This window comes from Urocitellus parryii, chromosome 4 (genome assembly GCF_045843805.1).
Source record: "Urocitellus parryii isolate mUroPar1 chromosome 4, mUroPar1.hap1, whole genome shotgun sequence".
Classification (NCBI taxonomy): Eukaryota; Metazoa; Chordata; class Mammalia; order Rodentia; family Sciuridae; genus Urocitellus; species Urocitellus parryii.
The window spans coordinates 167,827,802-167,847,971 of NC_135534.1; the positions used below are offsets into that span (position 1 = coordinate 167,827,802).

At 35.3% G+C, this 20,170-nt stretch overlaps 1 long non-coding RNA gene across 1 annotated transcript; it reads right to left on the minus strand.

Annotated features, from left to right (window-relative positions):
* Nucleotides 1-1,465: 1,465 nt before the first annotated feature.
* On the minus strand, nt 1,466-18,956 carry LOC113182127 (uncharacterized). The gene is made up of 3 exons (XR_003300677.2): nt 18,904-18,956; nt 18,293-18,369; nt 1,466-1,628 (listed from the first exon to the last, which is right to left on the minus strand). It is a non-coding gene; the product is annotated as an uncharacterized LOC113182127 (long non-coding RNA).
* Nucleotides 18,957-20,170: the final 1,214 nt, after the last annotated feature.

Genomic DNA, 20,170 nt, shown 5'->3' on the forward strand with positions numbered 1-20,170 from the left:
TGGAGATGGGACCTTTCAGAAGTAATTAGATTTAGATAAGGTCAACATGGTGGGACCCTCATGATGGGGTTAATACATGGACATCAAAGTGTTGGTTTCCTCTGTCTCTGCACATACCCAAAGAAGAAGTCATGTGAGCACACAGTGAAATGAACATTGTCTCTAAGACAGGAATAAGGCTGTCACCAGAATCCAACCATTCTGTCACTCTGATCTCAGATTTCAGCCTCCAGAACTGTAAGAAAATAAGTTTCTGTCATTTAAGCCACCTGGTCTATAGCATTTTGTTATGGCAGTTTAAGTTAAGGCAGGGGGATAGAAAAAGGTACTTTGAGAAAAGCCATTTCCACAGAAATAGAGTATTTCCAAATGCAATGGACAGTTATTTCATTTCATTCATAATCATATTTGTGGAAGTTCATTTAACACTGGTTGGCCAAAGCCAAGGGCTGCCACCCTTAAAACAAAACAAAACAGCACACAATTTGAGGAACAAGAGAGTGAACAAAAGCCTTCTCAGTAGATAGAGCTGTCAGTTCAATTTTCGGCATAAAACATCCTGTTCCGATTATAGCAGATAAGATCCAGTGCTTTCTGATCCCTCCACGAAGGAGCTGGGCCCTCCTGTGGTTGGGGATGCCAATGCTGGGGCAGACTGTCAGCTGGCTGTATGTGTACTATAGCCCTTCTGCACCTGGGCCTGCTTCACTTCTTGCAACTTCCACATTCGATCCTCCCCAGCACCTGGTAAGCTGAAATGAATTAAATGAAGAGGTCACTGGCTTCCAACAAAGAGTAACTTAAAAGAAAGAAAACTGCTAAATTTCATCTACAAACTGGGTTTGTGCACTTCTTACTTTGGCAAATTTGAAGCTTTCTACTTGTCTCCATATGGTTCTGTACATTAGGACTCATGCAAAGCTGAAAATACACAGCTAGGTTTACCAGCAGCCAATGGTCAAAAGTGAAGATGCTCTCAGAGGGCAATCAGTTTCTAATAACCTAACAGTTTTCCCCTGCTATTAAAAAAAAAGAATAAAATGTTCATGCCATGCAGGCAAGTACAAAGATATAAATGAAAGCTCTGCCTAGTACTGCAAAATTTGCTTTTTAATAAAATTGATTTGGATCAATTTGAGATAACTGCTGCAAGTACAAAGTTTACTTTTAGACATGTCATTTGTTTTTGTTTCCAGGCTGGGCTTAAAAGGAACATTGCCAGTGTTTTTCCAATGGCACAGTGTAGTTCTAGAAGAGTTAAAATAAGAAACTCTACCTGCTTAATCTGCCAGAAAACACATGAGAGGAGCAATCAGCTCTGGGAAGAGTTGCTCTGAATGAGGTACGCCTGGCTGCTTTAGGCCACGCTGTTTGTCAGTCTTTCAAAATTCAAGTCATTACCAGATGCTGATCTACTATAATATTGTGATATTTTATCTGATTACACTTACCTGATTGTGCCTTATCTGCTATTTTCCTTCCCATTCTTCCATGTATATTAAATGCAGGTGCTTTTATTATTCTGAGAGCTAGGAAGTGTTGACTGCTCTGAATATAAATGGGGATATTATATCATTAACTTGCTCCAAAAGCAGGGCCATTCACTGCGTAAATCACATGCAAGGTACCTAGTGGAGACACAATAAACCATAATGTCTTGAGAAAGAAAGCAATGAGGAATGGATAAGGAGATAAAAATTTAAGGCATTGTCAAAGATGGGTAATCTTCAAAATCCTATTTGGTTCTTTCAAACTAGCATTTGGCAATAATATAACCTTTATATTAGAAACTTTTTTAAGTTCATAAAAAAAAATCTTTTGGGGGAGACATTACAACATGGAATGCTATCAGTAGTAGGACTGCATAAAAATATGATCACTAACATTCTATGCCTCGTCTACGCTACAACAGAGACCATTTTGAACTTACCAGTCTAATCTTTTAGAGGCGTATTCTTTGCTTTGGCAAATATATTCTTACCCCACCTGGATGTACTGTTCAAACAAGGTGAACAAATGGCTAAATGCTTTCAACATTTCCAGATGTTAAAAGGTGAATAATTTAGAATCTGGTTGCAAATTTCAAAGGAAGCAATATGCAGTGAATTAAGGCAGAACTGTGACAATGTGCAGCGGCCCAACAGTCTGGGCTTATACGCTCTGCTTAGCTTCCACTATGCTGGCCTCACTGAAAGTTAATCCACAGTTATTTAAGTGGAAAGTTTCAGAAAATCCATTTTCAGAGCAAATGTTATGTGAGTGTTTAAATGAGCCAGTGCCCTCCATTGGACAGAATATCAGATGGCCTGTTCATTCATCAGTGTGTCAGACTGACACAGCAGCTGGGGTCCAAACCTCATAAAGGAACACAAGTGACAACTTTGCTTGAAGGAATGCAGCCACGGTCATCTTCTATCAGAATTGAAGGTGAAATTTAGGAGAACCAGTGTGAGGTCAACTGGGAACATGAAGAATAAGGTAACAAAGGAGGACATGGTTTCTACTCTCACTTTCCTCCTGGGGACCCTGTGCAAGGAGACTGACACAAAGGACGTGGGTGCTGCTGTTCTTGCCCAACATTTGCCATTATACCCAAATGCACAGAACAGTGCCTTTCCCAGTACCTGAACCAATGTATGTTAAAACACCTCTTTGAGTCAAGGTTGCTCTTTTATCACAGGAACCTTTATTATTCTTAAACTATATGATTGAAAACAAACCTTAATTACGAAACATGGTGAGATTTTCAATAATTCCATATTTGCACATTTTGTCAGGAAAAATATTCTAATAGGATTCTCATAACCTGATTAAATTTCACTTATTTGTTCATATGTAAAAGTAATTTAACTGGATTTTATTTGACATTGTCCATAAGACTTAGTCTCAAAAATTAGTGAAAATAAAAAGGGGATTAGCAAGGATGGTGGAATGTGAAGGTCATCATTATACAAAGTACATGTATGAAGACTTGAATTGGGTGTCAACATACCTTATATACAAACAGAGATATGAAAAATTGTGTATATATGTGTATCAAGAATTGTAATGCAAAAAAAAGGACACATATAATGGCATAAAATGACGTGAACATACTTTATATACAGAGATATATAAAAAAATTGTGCTCTATATGTGTAATAAGGATTGTAATGCATTCCACTGTTGTTATGTATTTAAAAAATAATAACATCAATTTTAAAAAATAGTGAAAATGGAAATAAAATAGAAAATGAATACCTAACATAAAAACTAAAACTAAAAGCCTTTTAGAGGAAAGCAAAGGAGAATATGTTCCCAGGTCACAGAAGACAATAATCATACAGGGAAAGAAAAAAGGACCTTTAAATTAGACCTTATCGAATTTAAAGTTTTTACTCATCAAGAGACGCAATTAAAAAAATAAAGAAGCAAGATATAGACTTGGGAAAACATTGGCAAAATATAATTGACAACTGATTAGACTTGGAGGAAAGATTGGCAAAATATAACTGACAACTGACTGGTATCTAGGATATAGAACTAACTGTGACAACAGAAAGATAAACCACGCAATTATAAATGGGCAAAGAACTTATGGAATCAAAAACATATATGTACACGTGGCCAATAAGCACATGAAAAAGTGCTCAACAACATGCATTATCAAGTAAATACAAATTAAAACCACAAGAAGATACCATTACACATTGATCAAAAGGATACAGAGACAGCCACCATCAAATGTGGGCGAGGAATGGAGCACCCAGAGCAACACTGTCAATGGGAAGATAAATGACACAAGTGTGCTGGGAAAAGGTTTGGCAGTTTCTTCTAAAAGTTGTAAGGACAGTTCTACAAGCAGCTGTTTATTTACTGTAAATGAAAATATGTTCACAAAAGACTTATGCAAGAATGCTCACTGCTACATTCCTCAAATAGCCAAACTACAAACAATCCCAGTGTCCATCAAGAGAAGAACAGGAAAACTATGATAAGCAATGAAACCTGCAACACAAAAGAACAAGTTACTGATACATGAGACAGCATGGATAAATCCACAAATAGTATGCAGAGTAAAAGTCATCTTACACAGGCAAACATGGCATGAATTCATTTACATGATATTAGAATATCAAAATTATTGAGTAAAAAACTCAAACAGGGTGGTAAAAAACTCAAACATCTGTGGTTTGGGGGAGAGATTCACTGGGAAGCAAAATCAGAAAACATTCCGTGTTCTACATCTTGATACATGTGTTTTTGCAAAATTTCTGTGAACTCATATATTTTTAAAATGTACATTTTAATGTAAACATTACATCAAAAAATATTAACAGGGCTGGGGTTGTGGCTCAGTGGCAAAGCACTTGCCTAGCATGTGTGAGGCACTGGGTTCGATCCTTAGCACTACATACAAAAATAAATATAATAAAGGCATACTATCCATCTATATCTACAAAAAATTAGAAAAAAAAATGTTAACAAATATTAAACTCTGTATCTGAAGTATTTAGGTGAAGTATGCTAGTGTCTTCAATTTACTTTGTAATACATCACAAACAATAAAATTGGCTAATGAATGGATATAAATGCAATAAAGCAAGTATAATAAAATGTTACTGAGTGAATCTAGCTACTGGTATGTTGATGTTCACTGTAAAATCCTGACAATTTTTCTATGTATTTGGAAACTTTCAATAATAAAATGTTATAAATAATAAAAACAAATTGTAACTATGTATGCTAGCAAACTTTCTGTTTGGTTATCCACCTATCTATCTATCTATCTATCTATCTATCTATCTATCTATCTATCTATCTATCTATCTTGTATTCTGTGGCACTGGGGATTGAACTCAGGGGTACTCTACCACTGAGCTACATCCCCAGCCCTTTTAATTTTTATTTTGAGACAGGATATCACAGAGTTTCTGAGATTGGCCTTGAAGTTGTAATCCTCCTGCCTCAGTCTCCCCAGTACCAGACTGCAGGAGTGTACCACTGCACCCAGTCTGTTTGGACACTTATTACACTTAAAATTATAATTGCAGCAAAGGCTAAAACACCCAACAAGCTCAAATTTACTAAGCTCCACAAAATCAGGGGTTTGCTTTTTTTTTTTAACTGATTAGAAGCACCTAGCTCTGTGTCTGGCATACAGTATGTGATAAATATCTGTGGAATGAATTTTATCACATAAATCAGGCTGTATTAGTGCTAGGGAAGTGAAATTTGGTAAAAGCAATACAAATGTCCTCCAAAACCAAGCCCATGACTGAAAATATTTTTAAGCTAAGTATAGATGACTCTAACACTGTTTAATATGAGCTATCTAACTAAATTGATTTCAAAATGGTGATGGGAAATAATAAAATAGAATTTCAAGCATTTATGTAGCTCAGTGATCTAAAACTTAGTTGGGCATCAAAATTATCCTAGAAATGCAGATTTCTAGAATCAGAGATTGACTGAGCAGTTCTGTTAGTCCTTAAAAGATCCTCTTATAATGTCAGTGAATATAAGTTCATCAATGAATGATATTGTTCATTTCTTTTCATCTAGTTCAAACCTTCCAAAAAGACAACAAGAGACTGCTTGTATTTAGCCCCAACATACCAAGCACTATTCATGTTATCCCATTTAGATCTCATGGCAACTCTTCCAGGTATTGTTAACCCTAGTTTACAGTTAGGAAAACTAAGTCTAGGCAATTGTAAGTAATTTTGTCCACATTCATTATAGATTGCAGTGGAAGAACAAGATTGGAAGCCAGAGGGATCCACAATCTTACCATACTACTATAAACTTTTTTCAAACAAGTAAGGGGAAAAGTTACTGGGAAAGTCTTTCATCTGGCATTATGGACAGGAGTAACTTTGACATGTATAAAGTGCTTATTTTAAATGCCTGCTGGTATAATCTCAGCCTTTGCTTGTTCTAGTACCCAAAAAAACCTGCTCCTCTTATAGAGCCTCAAGAAAAGTTTGTGTGTGGGTTGGGGGAGACATAGAAACAGATTAATTTACTAGGTCTTTGCTCCCAATACTTCCTGCCCCCTGAACTGCTCTACTTTGGATTCTCAAGAGTTCTTCAAGTGAACGTGCCAAACTGAATATTGCTTTTTCCTCTCACAAAAATCAATTAATAAATAAGTCTCTAGCACTTGACTATTAAAACATCTTGCTACAGTAGAGAATTCTTGGTCAACATCAACAAACAAAATATTGCTACCTCCTTCCACAATTGCTAACATGACCACTGGTGCATTAGTTCTCTCATGCTATTTTTAGGTTTGGAGATTATGCTCATTGTAATACAAGTTTGCCCCTGCCACACACAATTTATTAAGATTCCTATATTTCATATTATTCTACCTAGAGTTTTCTGTTGGGAATATTTGGGATTAGCAATCAGGTGTTCAGAATAGAAAATCCATCTGATCCTGTGATTTCACAGCAGGGACTTGTAACAACTCCTACTCTTCTAAACCTCAGTGTGCCACTTTACAGGGTGCTGAAGACACTCCGTTGCATATCCCAGCCAACAGAGGCACAAATCTCTTAGCCAGGCACACTCCATTCAGTACCTAAAAGATCAGATCTTCCTGTGCCTAACAGCATTACTGTGAGGCAAACACAGTATAAAGACTATTAAAAATACCACATAATTTTTTTTAACTCTTTTGGTTTGAACACAGGGCCTCACACATCTCACACATGCTAGGTTAGGCAAAGCACTCCATCAATAAGCTACAGCTACAGCATTCTGTTGTTGTTGTTCAGAGTCAGGGTCTTACTCAATTGCCCAGGATGGCCTCAAACTCGTGATCTTCCTCTCTCAGCCTCCAGAGAAGCTGGGATTACCAGCATAAGTCACCATGTCCAGCTTCTTTTCAAACTTCTAACCACCATGCTGACACCTGCCAAAAGTCTGTTGGTACCTCATAGACCATTTCTAGGCATCTCCTGCTACCTTATTCCTTGTCCACAGAGATGGATGCTATCAGGAACTGTTTGGGTTTATATCACAGCTGAAAGTTCAAATTATATTCACTTGCTTTTAGATCATCTTGCTCATTCATAGAGATGAGAATGCTGGCAGGTTCCAATGAGAACAACAAGAAGTATTAGATGATATATCTATCAAACTGCTGTAAGTTTTTAGTCTCTTTGCACATTTATTGGAGAAGAGTAGCAAGAAATGAAAATATCTTTAGCTCCAAGCTTATGCTTTGATCTAAGTTAATTGACTCTCTCTCTCTCTCGTGTGTGTGTGTGTGTGTGTGTGTGTGTGTGTGTGTGTGTGACATTGCTAATGCAGTCTTATAAATATGCCACAAATAAAACAAAACAACTAGGCCACCAAATGTTTTATTGGCAGAGTTTCACAGATCATTGATGAAATTTATACTGCTTTCTCATCCCATGACACCAGTGTTAAATTCAGCTCACTCAACAGTCCTGGCAAATCTCCATGATAGCAAGGTAAGGATTAGAGTCCCTGGAAGTAGCATGTGTGGCCCACCTGTTTCCCACTTAAAATACAATGTACCACCACACACCAATGTTGAGCTGTTGGTCTTTGTTAGTCTGTAAAAATTTTGTGATCTCTTGAGATTCACTGAAATCCAAGAGCTTAGGTTAGAAAATACATAGAGCATTCTTAAAAGTCAAAGGGAGTCGAGCAGCTATTTGCTTATAGACTAACTCATCCATCTAGAGATTGATCTCTGCCAAATTCTTCATGATTCTGTTACTCTGTTATTTATGAGGAGCTGTGGCATCGTGTTTCAGAAATTACCAACCAGTCAGCATTGGTGGGTATGCATTTTTCTTGTTCACTCAGTGGCAAGAAACATATGTAATAAACTCTTAGGAACTTCATCTCTTTCAGTTAAAGTCAAAGTAACTGCTGACTCAGTGGCCACAAAATCCATTCTTCAGTAAAAGGGAGGACCACCCACTACAGAAAAGGAGAATTTCAAAACTTCAGCATTTCCAACAATAAGAAAGGTACCAATGAGAAGCAAAATGAGAAATGCTCCACGACTGAGAAACTCTTTCTAAATATTTGTATATTATTTTAAATTTGTTCTCCCTAGAAAGAGCAAGAGATTAATTCCCCACATGTCCATCTGATTTAAAAAAAATTTTAAATAAACTTATTTTACATTTATGGTTGCAGATTGGAATTATTAACCACCTGTCTTGGTATTATTTAAACATTACATAAATAAATGTGATTTTACAACCCGAAAACAGTTATTCATAGAACTGTACATTTATTCCCCAATAATTTTTCTTTGTTGTTTAATAAGGGCCGAAAGCTACCATCATTTCAAGTCTTTTTAAAATTCATTACCTACAACACTAAGAAAAACAGATAATACAGTATTTTATTGCAAGTAAAGAAGGCCTTAAAGAGATTTTTTAACATTTACTAGTGGCATCAATTATCTTCTTTGAAGGATGTAGTTAAGAGGAAAATATGATGACCTAAATCAAAACTCCCACTGCTAAATGAAACGTGGGTGGCACAAAAAAAAAAAAAAATCCCAGCTGAGAGTTCTACCAACCAACACTTACATAGGCAAACACCCTCTTGCATGAGAACAGAACACGGATAAGTAAATTAACATTTTACTTCTTACTTCTTCAAAAAGCAAGAGTATACCTTTAGAATTAGGACAATGTATCTTACAAAATAGGAAGACAGTTCTTTGCTACAAAGGACAAGGAATAGAGAAAAAAATAGGGTAAATGGAAGTGCAGAGAAAAGGTTTAAGATGTGAAGAGATTATGTTTTGGTCCAAATTAATTAAGATTAGACAAATACCTTAAAGAAAAAATGTCAGAACAAATCAACTAAAGGAAAATCTTCACTGAAGACAAACTGCTGTGTACTCTAACCCCATCCTGCCATCCTGGCTACTCATAGACAAAGCCCAGTGTGATAGCTTCTAAGGTGGCCCCCAACGACTCTTCTAATACTGGGAATTGAACCCAAAGCACTCTATCACTAAGTTATAGCTCCACCCCTTTTTCTTTAATTTTTTTTTTGAGGGAGTACTGGGGACTGAACTCAGGGGCACTCAAACACTGAGCCACATACCCAGCCCTACTTTATATTTTATTTAGAGACAGTGTCTGACTGAGTTGCTTAGCACCTCACTAAATTGCTGAGGCTGGCTTTGAATTTGCGATTCTCCTGCCTCAGCCTCCCTAGCCACTGCGCCGGGCTTTAAACTGTATTTTGAGACAGTCTCTCACTAAATTGCCCAGGCTAGCCTTGAACTTGTGATCCTCCTGCCTCAGACTCCAGAGGAGAAGCTGGGATTATAGGTGTGTGCCACAACACTAGGTAACTACACGTCACCTTGCTACACGTCCTTGTGTAATTCCCTACTTTTGAGTATGGCTGGACCTAGTAAGTCACTTTTAATGTTTAGAATGAAACACTTAGGCTCTCATGTTGTTTACCCTTTCTTACTCTCTTGCTTGGGAGACAGGTGTCATGTTATTAATTGCTGTGCAGAGGAAAATGTGGCAAGGAACCAAGGAAGATCTTTAACATATGGCCAGTGAGAAACTGAAGTCTTCAGAATGGAATCCTACCAAAAATCACTTGAGTGAACTTGGAAGTGGGTTCTCGCTCAAGTCTAGTCATCAAATAAGGTGTGACCCCAGATGACATCTTGATTCTGTCCTTGTAAGAGATACTGCTCCAGAGAAGCCAGTTGAGCTGTAACTAAATTCTTGATCCACAGAATTTATGAGATTAACAAATGTTTGGGTGGTTTAAAGCTACAAAGTTTTGGAATAGAAACCTGGCATGGTGGGGCATGCCTGTAATTCCAGCAACTGGGGGAGGTGAGACAGGAGAATCACTAGTTCAAGGCCAGTCTTAGCAACTTATTGAGAACTGTCTCAAAATGTAAAACAAAAACTAAAAATCCAGGGATGAGATAGGGGGGATGTAGCTCAGTGGTAGAGAGCCCCTGGATTCAATCCCTAATTCCAAAAGTACAAAAAAGAAAAGAAAAAAAGTTTTGGGATAGTTACACAGAAATAGAAAATAAATATAGCCTATTTCTTGAAGTAAATGAGTCCAAGTCTTTTCTATGAGTTTAAAATGTCCCACAAATCTTACACAGTGATTCCATTTCTAAATTCTTTGGTGGCTTTAAAGAATATTATTACTATAAAAAATACAGTATTATAATTCTCAACTTTCTCCTGAAGACTTCAACTATCTGCATGTAAAAGATTCTGGAAGAGGACTGCTTACACAACATATAAATAACATCTTAAAATAACTCCAACATGGAAATGGAACTCAGAGATACATAGTGCCTCTAGGATGGTTATAGATTATGCCCCAGGAAACGAAACTCAGCATTCAATGATTCCAATCATAAGAAATCTGATATCCATCCTCCCAAATATAGATATAGGAAAAATGTATTTTGATAAGCTGAGAATGTAGCTAAATTGCTAGATCTTGCTAAAAGAACAAGACAAACATACGGCAGGGAGGGTTTTCTCTTTTTTTAGCAAAAAGTTAGCTTCCTTTAAAGTATAACATAGAAAAGTCCATGAATCATAATATTGATGGGTGTTGGCAAAGAGAACATATCCATGTAACCATCACTCCTCATGACCCTTTCCACATCTGGTTTCCTTCAACATCACAGTTGTAAATCTTCCGTCCTGCATGTTGTAGCAGTTTGTTCATACTAACTGCTACATAACGTCCCATTCCATGAACAGATGACAGGTGAATTGCTCAGTAGCCTACTGATGGGACATTCGGTAGTTTTTTAAGTCTTGGCTTTTAAAATGCCTTTACTGTGAACATTTTTACCTATCTCTTTCAGTGTAATATATAAACATTTCCAACAGATACATACTTAGGAGTCAAATTGTTAGGCCATAGATTATAAGTTTGTTCAGCTTTAGAAGATATTGATATATTATTTTCCTACATAGTGTACCCTATACTCCCACAAGCAGTGCATGAGTAGTCAAGTTTTAAATGTTAGCTATTCTGATGGTAGTTCAGTGGTATTTCATCAAGATTTTGATTTACAAAGCTCTGATGACTAACACAATCAAATACCTTAGTATTTCTTCTCTCTTTCAGAAATGTGATTAATCAGTTATCTCCCTTATCCTATAAACATAATTTTTCTCATTCTTGAAAAATAAACCAAATTAGCATTGCAAACAAAGAAAAAAATCAAACCCAAAAAACTCCCAGAGTTTCTGGAGTGCTAACTATATTGTATTTCTTAATTGAGATGATAGTAACAAATCTGTTCAATATACATTAATTTGTCTTCATTTTAAAGACAATCTACAAAGGGCAAACAAAGATAACCTGCATATTGAAATTATCAGACAAAGACATTAAAGCAGCTATTATGACTATGCTCAATGAAGTAAAGAAAAATAACGTCTGGATGAATGAAGAAATAGATATTTCAGCAAAGACAGAGGAAATATAAAAAAGAACCAAATGGAGATTTTATAATTGAAAAACACAATGTAAAAAACTTTAAAAGTCACTATGGGCTTAATAGCAGAACTGAGATAAAATTGAGATGAATCAATGAGCTTGAAGATAGTGCAGGAAATTATCCAATCTGAATAAGAGAGAAAATTTATTTTTAAAAAGCCTCAAGGATTTTTGTGACAATATTAAAAGGCCTAATATATAAGTAACTCTAGTTTCAGATGAGGAAAGGAAAAATAAAGCAAAATTTATGATGGCAGCCAAAGAAAAATGGCACATAATTAAAAAGGGAACAATTAAAATACCATGGTCTTATTAGAAACTATGGAGGACAGAAGACAGTAGAACACCTTTTAAGTACTGAGTGGAAAAAAAAGGCAACCCAGAATTCCATATCCAGTGAATATACCCATTAAGGTGAGGCCAGGTGTGGTGGGAGCTTATTTGGGATCTTATTTGCCAGCTTATTTGGGAGGTTAAGGCAGGAGGATCACAAGTTTGAGACCAGCCTGGATGACTTAGCAAGACCCTGTTTCAAAGTAAAAAATAAAAAGAGCTGGGGATGCAGCTCAGCGGTAGAGCATCTGAGTTCAATCCCTAGTACTGGGGGTTTAAAAAAAAAAAAAATGAAAGTAGCTCCACGTTTGGTCAAAGTGGAGCAACACTAACAGGAATGACTTGTCCACTTGAAACAACCAAGAACAGAGTGTGTGGAGCAAGTCCTGACAACACTGGACACTGTAAAACAAAAGATAGTGAGTCTTGTCAGGCAGAAAACAAATGAGGTAAGTGTTACTGCTGTTTTGAGAGAGTTCCAGGCCATAGCAAGGCAGGGGAACCCAGGCAGGGCACAGATCACTTTCTAAATTGAGAAAATGAAGAGTGAAGGACTAGAGGCACTGAGAGTTCTCAGGGCAGTGTAGCACTGATCAAAGAGCAATGTGAAAAGAGAACTCAAGATCCCTCAAGTAATTTAAGTGTATCTCAGTAAGGAGGTTCAAGACTATTTGTGTGGATAAAAATAATCCAGCACCAACCAGTTTTTCAGTTCTTCAAGCAGTCAAACATAATTACCATGTGACCCAGTAATTCTACTCTAGGTAAATTCTTAAAAGAGTGAGAACATGTATTTACACATAAACTTGCACATGAATGTTCACAGAAGCATTGTTTATAAGAGCCAGAAACTGGTGGAAACAACACAGAAGTCAACCAACAAATGAAAGGATAAACAAAAAATATAGTAAAATCTGTAAATGGAACATTAATTGACAATAAAATGAAGTATTTATATGTTTGACAACATGAATGAACCTTGAAAATAACGTCAGACACAAAAAGTCACCTATCATATTTAATTTATATGAGCAGTGTAGGCAAATCCTAGAGACAAAAAATACCTTAGTGGATGCAAGGGGCTTGGGGGAAGGCAGATGTGGAGAGTAACTGTGAATGGGTATAAAGTATCTTTTTAGGGTGATAAAAATGTTGTAGATTTAGATGGTGCTGTCAGATACCTAACTCTGTAAAAACCAATGAACTGTACAATTTTAAAGAGTGAACATTATAGTATATGAACATCAATAAAATTGTAAAAATTACAGAAATACATTAAGGAGCATTACTAGCATAACACACTTCTAAATAACTCAGGAGTCAAAGGAAAAATGGGAACATCAGATTGAACAGTTACAAATTCACAAAATCTTAAGTAAATGAACAACCAGATTTAATTATATCTAAATATTTTAAAGTGAACTACTATAGAATTTACTAGAGCAAGAATAGAAACAAGATTGTTATATTCTCAAATATCTTTCCTATAAGCTGACAGAAAGAAGCTGTTTCTTAGCCTGATGGCAATGAAAGACAGAAGATGAATCATTGCTTGTGGAAACCAATTTATTTAGTCACTCTGAATCGCTGTTATTTATTACTTGTCAGCACATGCTGTTAGTTCAATTAAATAAAAAAAGTCTGAAGTTCTCTTTTCTCCAACACCCTCATCCTTTAAAAAAAGAGAAATGACACAATTTAAAACATTAAAAGAACATTTTAAGTTTATTGTGTTTTTATTATTTTACTGAGGTGTTATTACATACCTGCAACAAAGGATAGACTCATTGCTTTGACAACTTAGATTTAAATGTTTACAGGAACAATTGTGAAAGTATAATTTGGGACCTCTCCTTGCAGGATAATACAAACCCAAAAATTAATAACAAGGCACTCAGAAAAGTGTTTATAGCAATACTGCATTGAATCGTGAAGCAAACTTATGGCTTTAAAAAAGTGTGATTTCTTAACTGTAGTGTTGAAGGTTTTGAATGAACTCCTCTTCAGTGTCCAAACCCATACCTGTTATGTGCAAAGTGTATTTCACTTTGACTATGCCACCAAAGGGTTTGCATTATTCGGTTACAGTCAATCATTAAAAAAAAATCTTATTTATATGAAGTACTAGATATATAATGGCAACTACTGCATAGAAACAGAATGTCTAGAGTGATGTTAAACAATGTATGTTAACTAAATGTTCCACTATCCCCGCCAAGCATAAAAGCCTTTATCCCTAATTGTGTTCTTCACTGAGTTTATAAAAAGTGTCTTACAAAACACACTAGTTTGGGGACTAATTTCAGCTTTCAGTGATGAACATATTTTTTGCTTTAAGAGACAATAAGTGGCCATCTATCACAGAGCACACAAGTTCATTTCCTTTATTCTACTGTTTCAATGAACAAAAAACCACATAATTTCCAGTAAACTTTAAGAGTGTGATTGCAACCAGGCTTCAAAGCAAGTGTAAGTGCATATAATCGTGTTTTCAAATACTTTCCTCAAAATGATACCTCATTTATTTAGTTAATCAAGAAAAGTATCTGCCCACAGAAAGTTTTCTCATACCTAAATATTTTATTTTTACAATAAAACTTATTTACACACAACTGCACGTAAATCGCATTTCTTGCAGATTCATCATTAGAAACATCAATTTTCACAGTGTAGTGATAAACAAAACTCCTCAGTGTGTGATGTTTCCCCCTGCACTGAACAGTCTCCAACAACCAGCTAATCATAATTGTCACTTTTACATTTTGGACGTTATTTCTTTCTGTTGAATGTGCTTCCTCTGCATATCTCCCAACACTCTATCACACCTCCAACATTCTCTGAGCTTTAAGAATTAGCAACCATAGTTTACATATAATTTTAGGATATTAAAATTTTGTGATATCTTGAACATATGTAGATCTTAAGGGTATCAACCTTATAGCTTTTCTATTTGTGCAAATGCACTCTCTTTAGATTGTACCTTGCCTTTTATATTTCATACTTGTCAATATTATCATAAATAAACACGTGTATATATGTACACACACATAATTGGATTAGTGAAAAAAGTTTGCATACTATTAACTCAATCAATAGATGATTTTAAATATTAGAAAAGCCAAGATTATATTCACAGAGAAGGATTTCTCTCTAGTTTTATCTTTTGTCCAAATTATTTGCAATAAACCCACAATATTACAAATGAGAAATGAGGGAATCAATGAGGAATCAAAAAACCACAAACAATTAAGAAAAATTCTTTGAACTCAAATTGACGTAACATTCACGTACTTTTACTTGTTTAAATTCACATTGTGGGAGAAATATTTGAGAAAAAGAACATTTGAGTGCCTTTATGTACTGAAATGATTTGGGATATAAGGGAAGAAGAGTGACAGTGACATGGCCAAAAACCTTGACCATTTACTATAACAAAAAGACACTAGTTCAAAATGTATGCTGTGGCTCAGTGGTAGAGTGCCTGCCTAGCATGTGTGAGGCACTGGGTTTGATTCTCAGCACCACATATAAATAAAATAGAGATCCACTGACAATTAAAAAAATATTTAAAAATGTATGCTTTTGAAAATCATTTGTAATAAAATTAAAATATGTTGGTACTTGAAACTGATCTCATCTAATTAAGAGGTCTATTTCTCTGGTTCTAGAATTATAAAATTCCCAATTATTTATTTAAAAATCTAAATAATAGGTCTTTAAGTTTTATGACATGTATTTTATTTATTTATTTGAACAATCCAGGGCCCCATTCATTCTAGGCAAGTACTCTACCACTGAGCTATAACCCCCTGCCTCTTTTAAAACTTTGAGACAGGGTCTTGTTAAATTGCCCAGGCTGGCTGGCCTCAAACTTGTGATCCTCAGCCTCCCAAGTACCTGGAAATAGGCATGTGCTTCCACACCAGGCTTCTATTTTTATTTTTCTTAAATTTTATAAATTGAGAATACAACAAAGACTTAAAAAAAAAAGTCTTTGGGTGGGTTGTGGCTCAGTGGTAGAGTGCTCACCTAGCATACATAAGGCACTGGGTTCAAACCTCAGCACCACATAAAGATAAAATAAAGATATCATGTCTACCTACAACTAAAAATAAATGTTTTAAAAATAATCTTTGTCTCAAACAATGACCAGTTAAGGAAGAAAGTGAGAGGTAGGAAAATGACAGAAGAGCAAAGGAAAGAAGTTAATAGTGAGGTTGAAGTGAAAAAGAAAAAATGGCAAACAGAAAAGTTTAGTCAGGTAGGGCTGGTTGGAAGCAGGTATGTTAAGCAAGCTCATGAAGTTTAATATGTGCCCATCAGTTTTAATTCATTTGGTAGTTCCTTAAGCTCTAAATGTAAACCAACCAAAGTTCTATTTTCTGTAACTATTTCACTAATCAAGGCAAATAATTTTAAGCCAATTCACAATGAAATGTGTTGACAACTCCCAAACTGTAATTTAAAAGTTCCTGAATTCTATATCACTGCACAAATTGGGGGGGGGGGGATTTAAGAAATAACTATGGTAGCCTCTGCCTATAATCCCAGTAGTTTGGGAGGCTGAGGCAGGAGGATCACAAGTTCAAGCCAGTTACAGCAATTTAGCAAGGCCCTAAGCAACTAATCGAGACCCTATTTTCAATAAAAAATAAAAAGGGCTGGGATATGGCTTGGTGGTTAAATGCACCTGGGTTCAATTCCTGGTACCAATAAATAAATAAATAGCTATCAATGAGACACTTAACTTTCACTAAAGGCTATAGGCTTTAAAAAATAATTTAGCACTAATATATGAATAGAAACACGAACACCAAGTTCTTAAGAGTTGTCATATGTTGATGTAACTGGGAAAGATTGATTTTATGTATTCTGTAATTGGGAAGGATTGATTTTATTTGTTCAAGATGTAAAGCAGTAAGTTATATAAACCTGATTTTTGCCATATAGGCTAAAATTCACATCATGACAAGAGATTTTCTACTTACAGACCAGGTAGGAAAAAATGACATCTTAAGGTACATTTAGAGAACAGCTGAGTATATGAACATGTATTTTTAAAAAACAAAAATGACTGGTTTTCTTCCACATTTTCATAACTATACAGTATTTACAGTTTGGCTCTTTCTCTGGTGACTATAGCAGCAGTAAGATTAACTAGTGCCCCACAAAAACCTTTTTACAGGCTTCAGAATACATAAGTATTCCGCTTACATATTTTAATGTTAATAGCAAGAAAGAACTATAAAACATGAAACTTGACAAGAAAATGCAGTATTTTAACATTTAAATTTGGCTATAAATAAGGGAACATAATAAAGACTTTTTTTTTTCTTTCTGCATGTTGCAGATTTGTTGTAGAAATAAACATGAAGGTTTATATAATCATGAATAAGTCAAAAGACATCATATTCAGATTTTAATTTGATATCATAGCATTCTTGATATTATATTCTCGTCTTCCATGTTTACTAATAGAAAAATTCCACAAAAAGCTATTACACAGATGTTTAACACCAAAACAATTGTTTTGTAGCTAAAACTACATCAAGCAATCTTTTCCACTAAAAGACAAAAACTATATTTACTGATGCTTCCAGAATCTCTTTTCAGGCAGAGAGGTTTTTTGTTAAGTTGGTTTTTAGTTTTTCTTGAGACTATGATATAAAGACCCATAAACATAATAGCAATAATACCAAATTTTCATTAAATTGGTGACTTAGGATATCACACTAAAAACAGAATATTATTTTAAAAATCTCATGTCAAATATATCTGGAGGATGAAGGGCAAGGATCAATTACCACAACTTCTATCTCTTTTTTGAACTTTGAATGTTTCAGGGAAAGATATACTAAAACAGAAAAGTAATGAACAAATATAAATTGTTCACAGGAAACAACTTCTCTTTTAAAAGTGACACAGTGAATTCTCTCTTTTAAAAAACTTTTAAAAGAACATTAAAATACTGGTCCTTCTGAATCCATAGTTATGTTTCCATAAAGATAAAGGGAAGATTAGTAATGTGGAAGAAGGTGATAGGCAGAGGGGAGGAATGGGTAGGGAGAGGCAAAGCAGAATGAATTCTTAAAACATAACGTTATGTGCATACATAAATATACCACAGGGAGCTTCACCTATATACATAGGTCAAAAGAACCAATCAAATATGAATAAATAGTGAGGGAAAGGAAGTCTAATAAAGGAAGGAATATGGGAGACAGGAAGGAGGATGGGAAGAAAAAGGGGGAAGGATAGGGGTGGATTATGAACTGAAATTGAATTCCATGCACGTATGAGTTTGTCGGAATGAATACAACTACTATGTATAACTATAAAACTAATAAAAAAAAGTGTTACATACTTTTACAGGGAAAAAAAGTTATGTGTTCACTTTAATATACAGTACTTTCTACTTCATAATTTAAAAAATCTTTCAGACAGGCGCAGTGGCACATACCTATAATCCCAGCTATTGAGGAGGTTGGGGCAGGAGGATCATAAGTTCCAGGCCGATCTGGACAACTCAGTGGGACCCTGTCTCAAAAAATAAAAAGGGCTTGGGGGTGTAGTTCAGTGGTAGTGTGCACCCGAGTTCAATCCCCAGTACCAAAAGACAAATAAATAATCTTTCAACTGACAACAATTATTATAAATTATATCTAATATAATTAAATTATGCTCTTAATGAGCAGTGCTAAAGTGCTATTTTAGACTAACAACTTCTTCTAAGTAAGATAAGAAAAGCAGGCTTTAGTTTTAAAAGAAAAATAACTTTTACCATCAAGGAAAATTCATCAAAATTAACAAAATAATTTTAAGAAAATTCTGAAAATAATTCAATAATATCATTTACATATAAATTATTTTCTTGGATATAAAATATTATTCATATACAAATAAGACTAAGTGTTTTTAAATAAAAACATACGCATACTCTCCACATGACAGTCTTTGAATCTATTCAAATTCCCACAGAAAACTAGGCAAAGCAATAGAAATACCAACACATTTAAAACTAAGTATACCCCCAAACTCCTTAATATAATCAGATTAGAACAAACCACTAACAAGTCATAAAACCATATCAGCACTTCTGTGGGAGAAAGAAAGGGAAGCCATCTGGACAGCTAAACAACATAAACACAGGAGACATCTAAAATCAGTACAAATCATGGCAAGCCAATCTGAGGCTGTCAGCTGAAACTGGGAGGGGTTCTGTCTCTAATAATAGCAGGTCAAAGTGAGGTCTAATAATACAATCTAAAAGGAGCTGGAGCAGTATATCCCCTGAGAACTCCCTAAAGCAATCAGCCACGACTCTTGGACAGAGACCCACACTAAGAAGAAACGACTGACTCAAATTAAAACTGAGCTTTGTCATGGCTCCTTCATGAACATGCACTAAAATGGCAAAGAGATTAAAAGGAATAATCCATTTTAGACAGTAAAAAGATGAGAGATGGGTCAAGAAAATTTTGGAAATTGGAACACAAATGAATGGGGACGACTTAGTAGATGAAGATGGTTACAAGCTAAGTGCACAGAGAGACGAAAGTAAGAAGTAACATGATTCTAACATTAAACTCAAGTAAGGCACAGTAATGAGGATCCCAGGTTCTTCCTCAGAGTGGAAGGGGAACATGAAAGCTGGTCTCCACACACATAGACAACAAGCCTTCATTCATTCATTCATCAGCTTCAAGATTCTGGCAAAGTGGAAGAGATTCTAAACTCAAACATACCAAGTAGAATTTTTGTTTTGTTTCGTTTTTGTTTTTCTTGTTACCAGTTATTCAACTAAGGGGTACTTAACCACTAAGTCATGTCCCCAGGCCTTTATTTTTTTGAGACAGGGTCTCACCAAGTTGCTTAGGGTCTAAGTTGCTAAGGCTGGTCTCGAACTTTCAACCCTCCAGTCTCAGCCTCCAGAATCGCTGAAATTACAGGCATGAAGAATTAAAGGCAGGGTTAGTCTATCGAAAATAGGTGGATTAAGTAAAAGTCTTCATATTGTGGATATCCAGCTGGAGAGAGAATTCCACCATTACAGAGCCTTAGTCACAAACTTCCAACTAGCTTTTTAGCGTCTTACTCATATATGCAAGCAGTAAAACATCAGCAAGCATTTTTAAAAAACTGAGAAAATATTGAATAGCAAAACAAATAAGAAAAAAATTAACTTGAAGAAAACAGAAGGCAAGAAGTCAAAGAAAATAACCATTAAAATTAATATTTATCCATGAAATTGCTAAGCACAAGGCCTAGGCAAGGGCCAAGCAAGTCCTGACAGGTTCAATCAGTAGGAGAAGCAAGAGTGCTTTTTTGATTCAGAAAG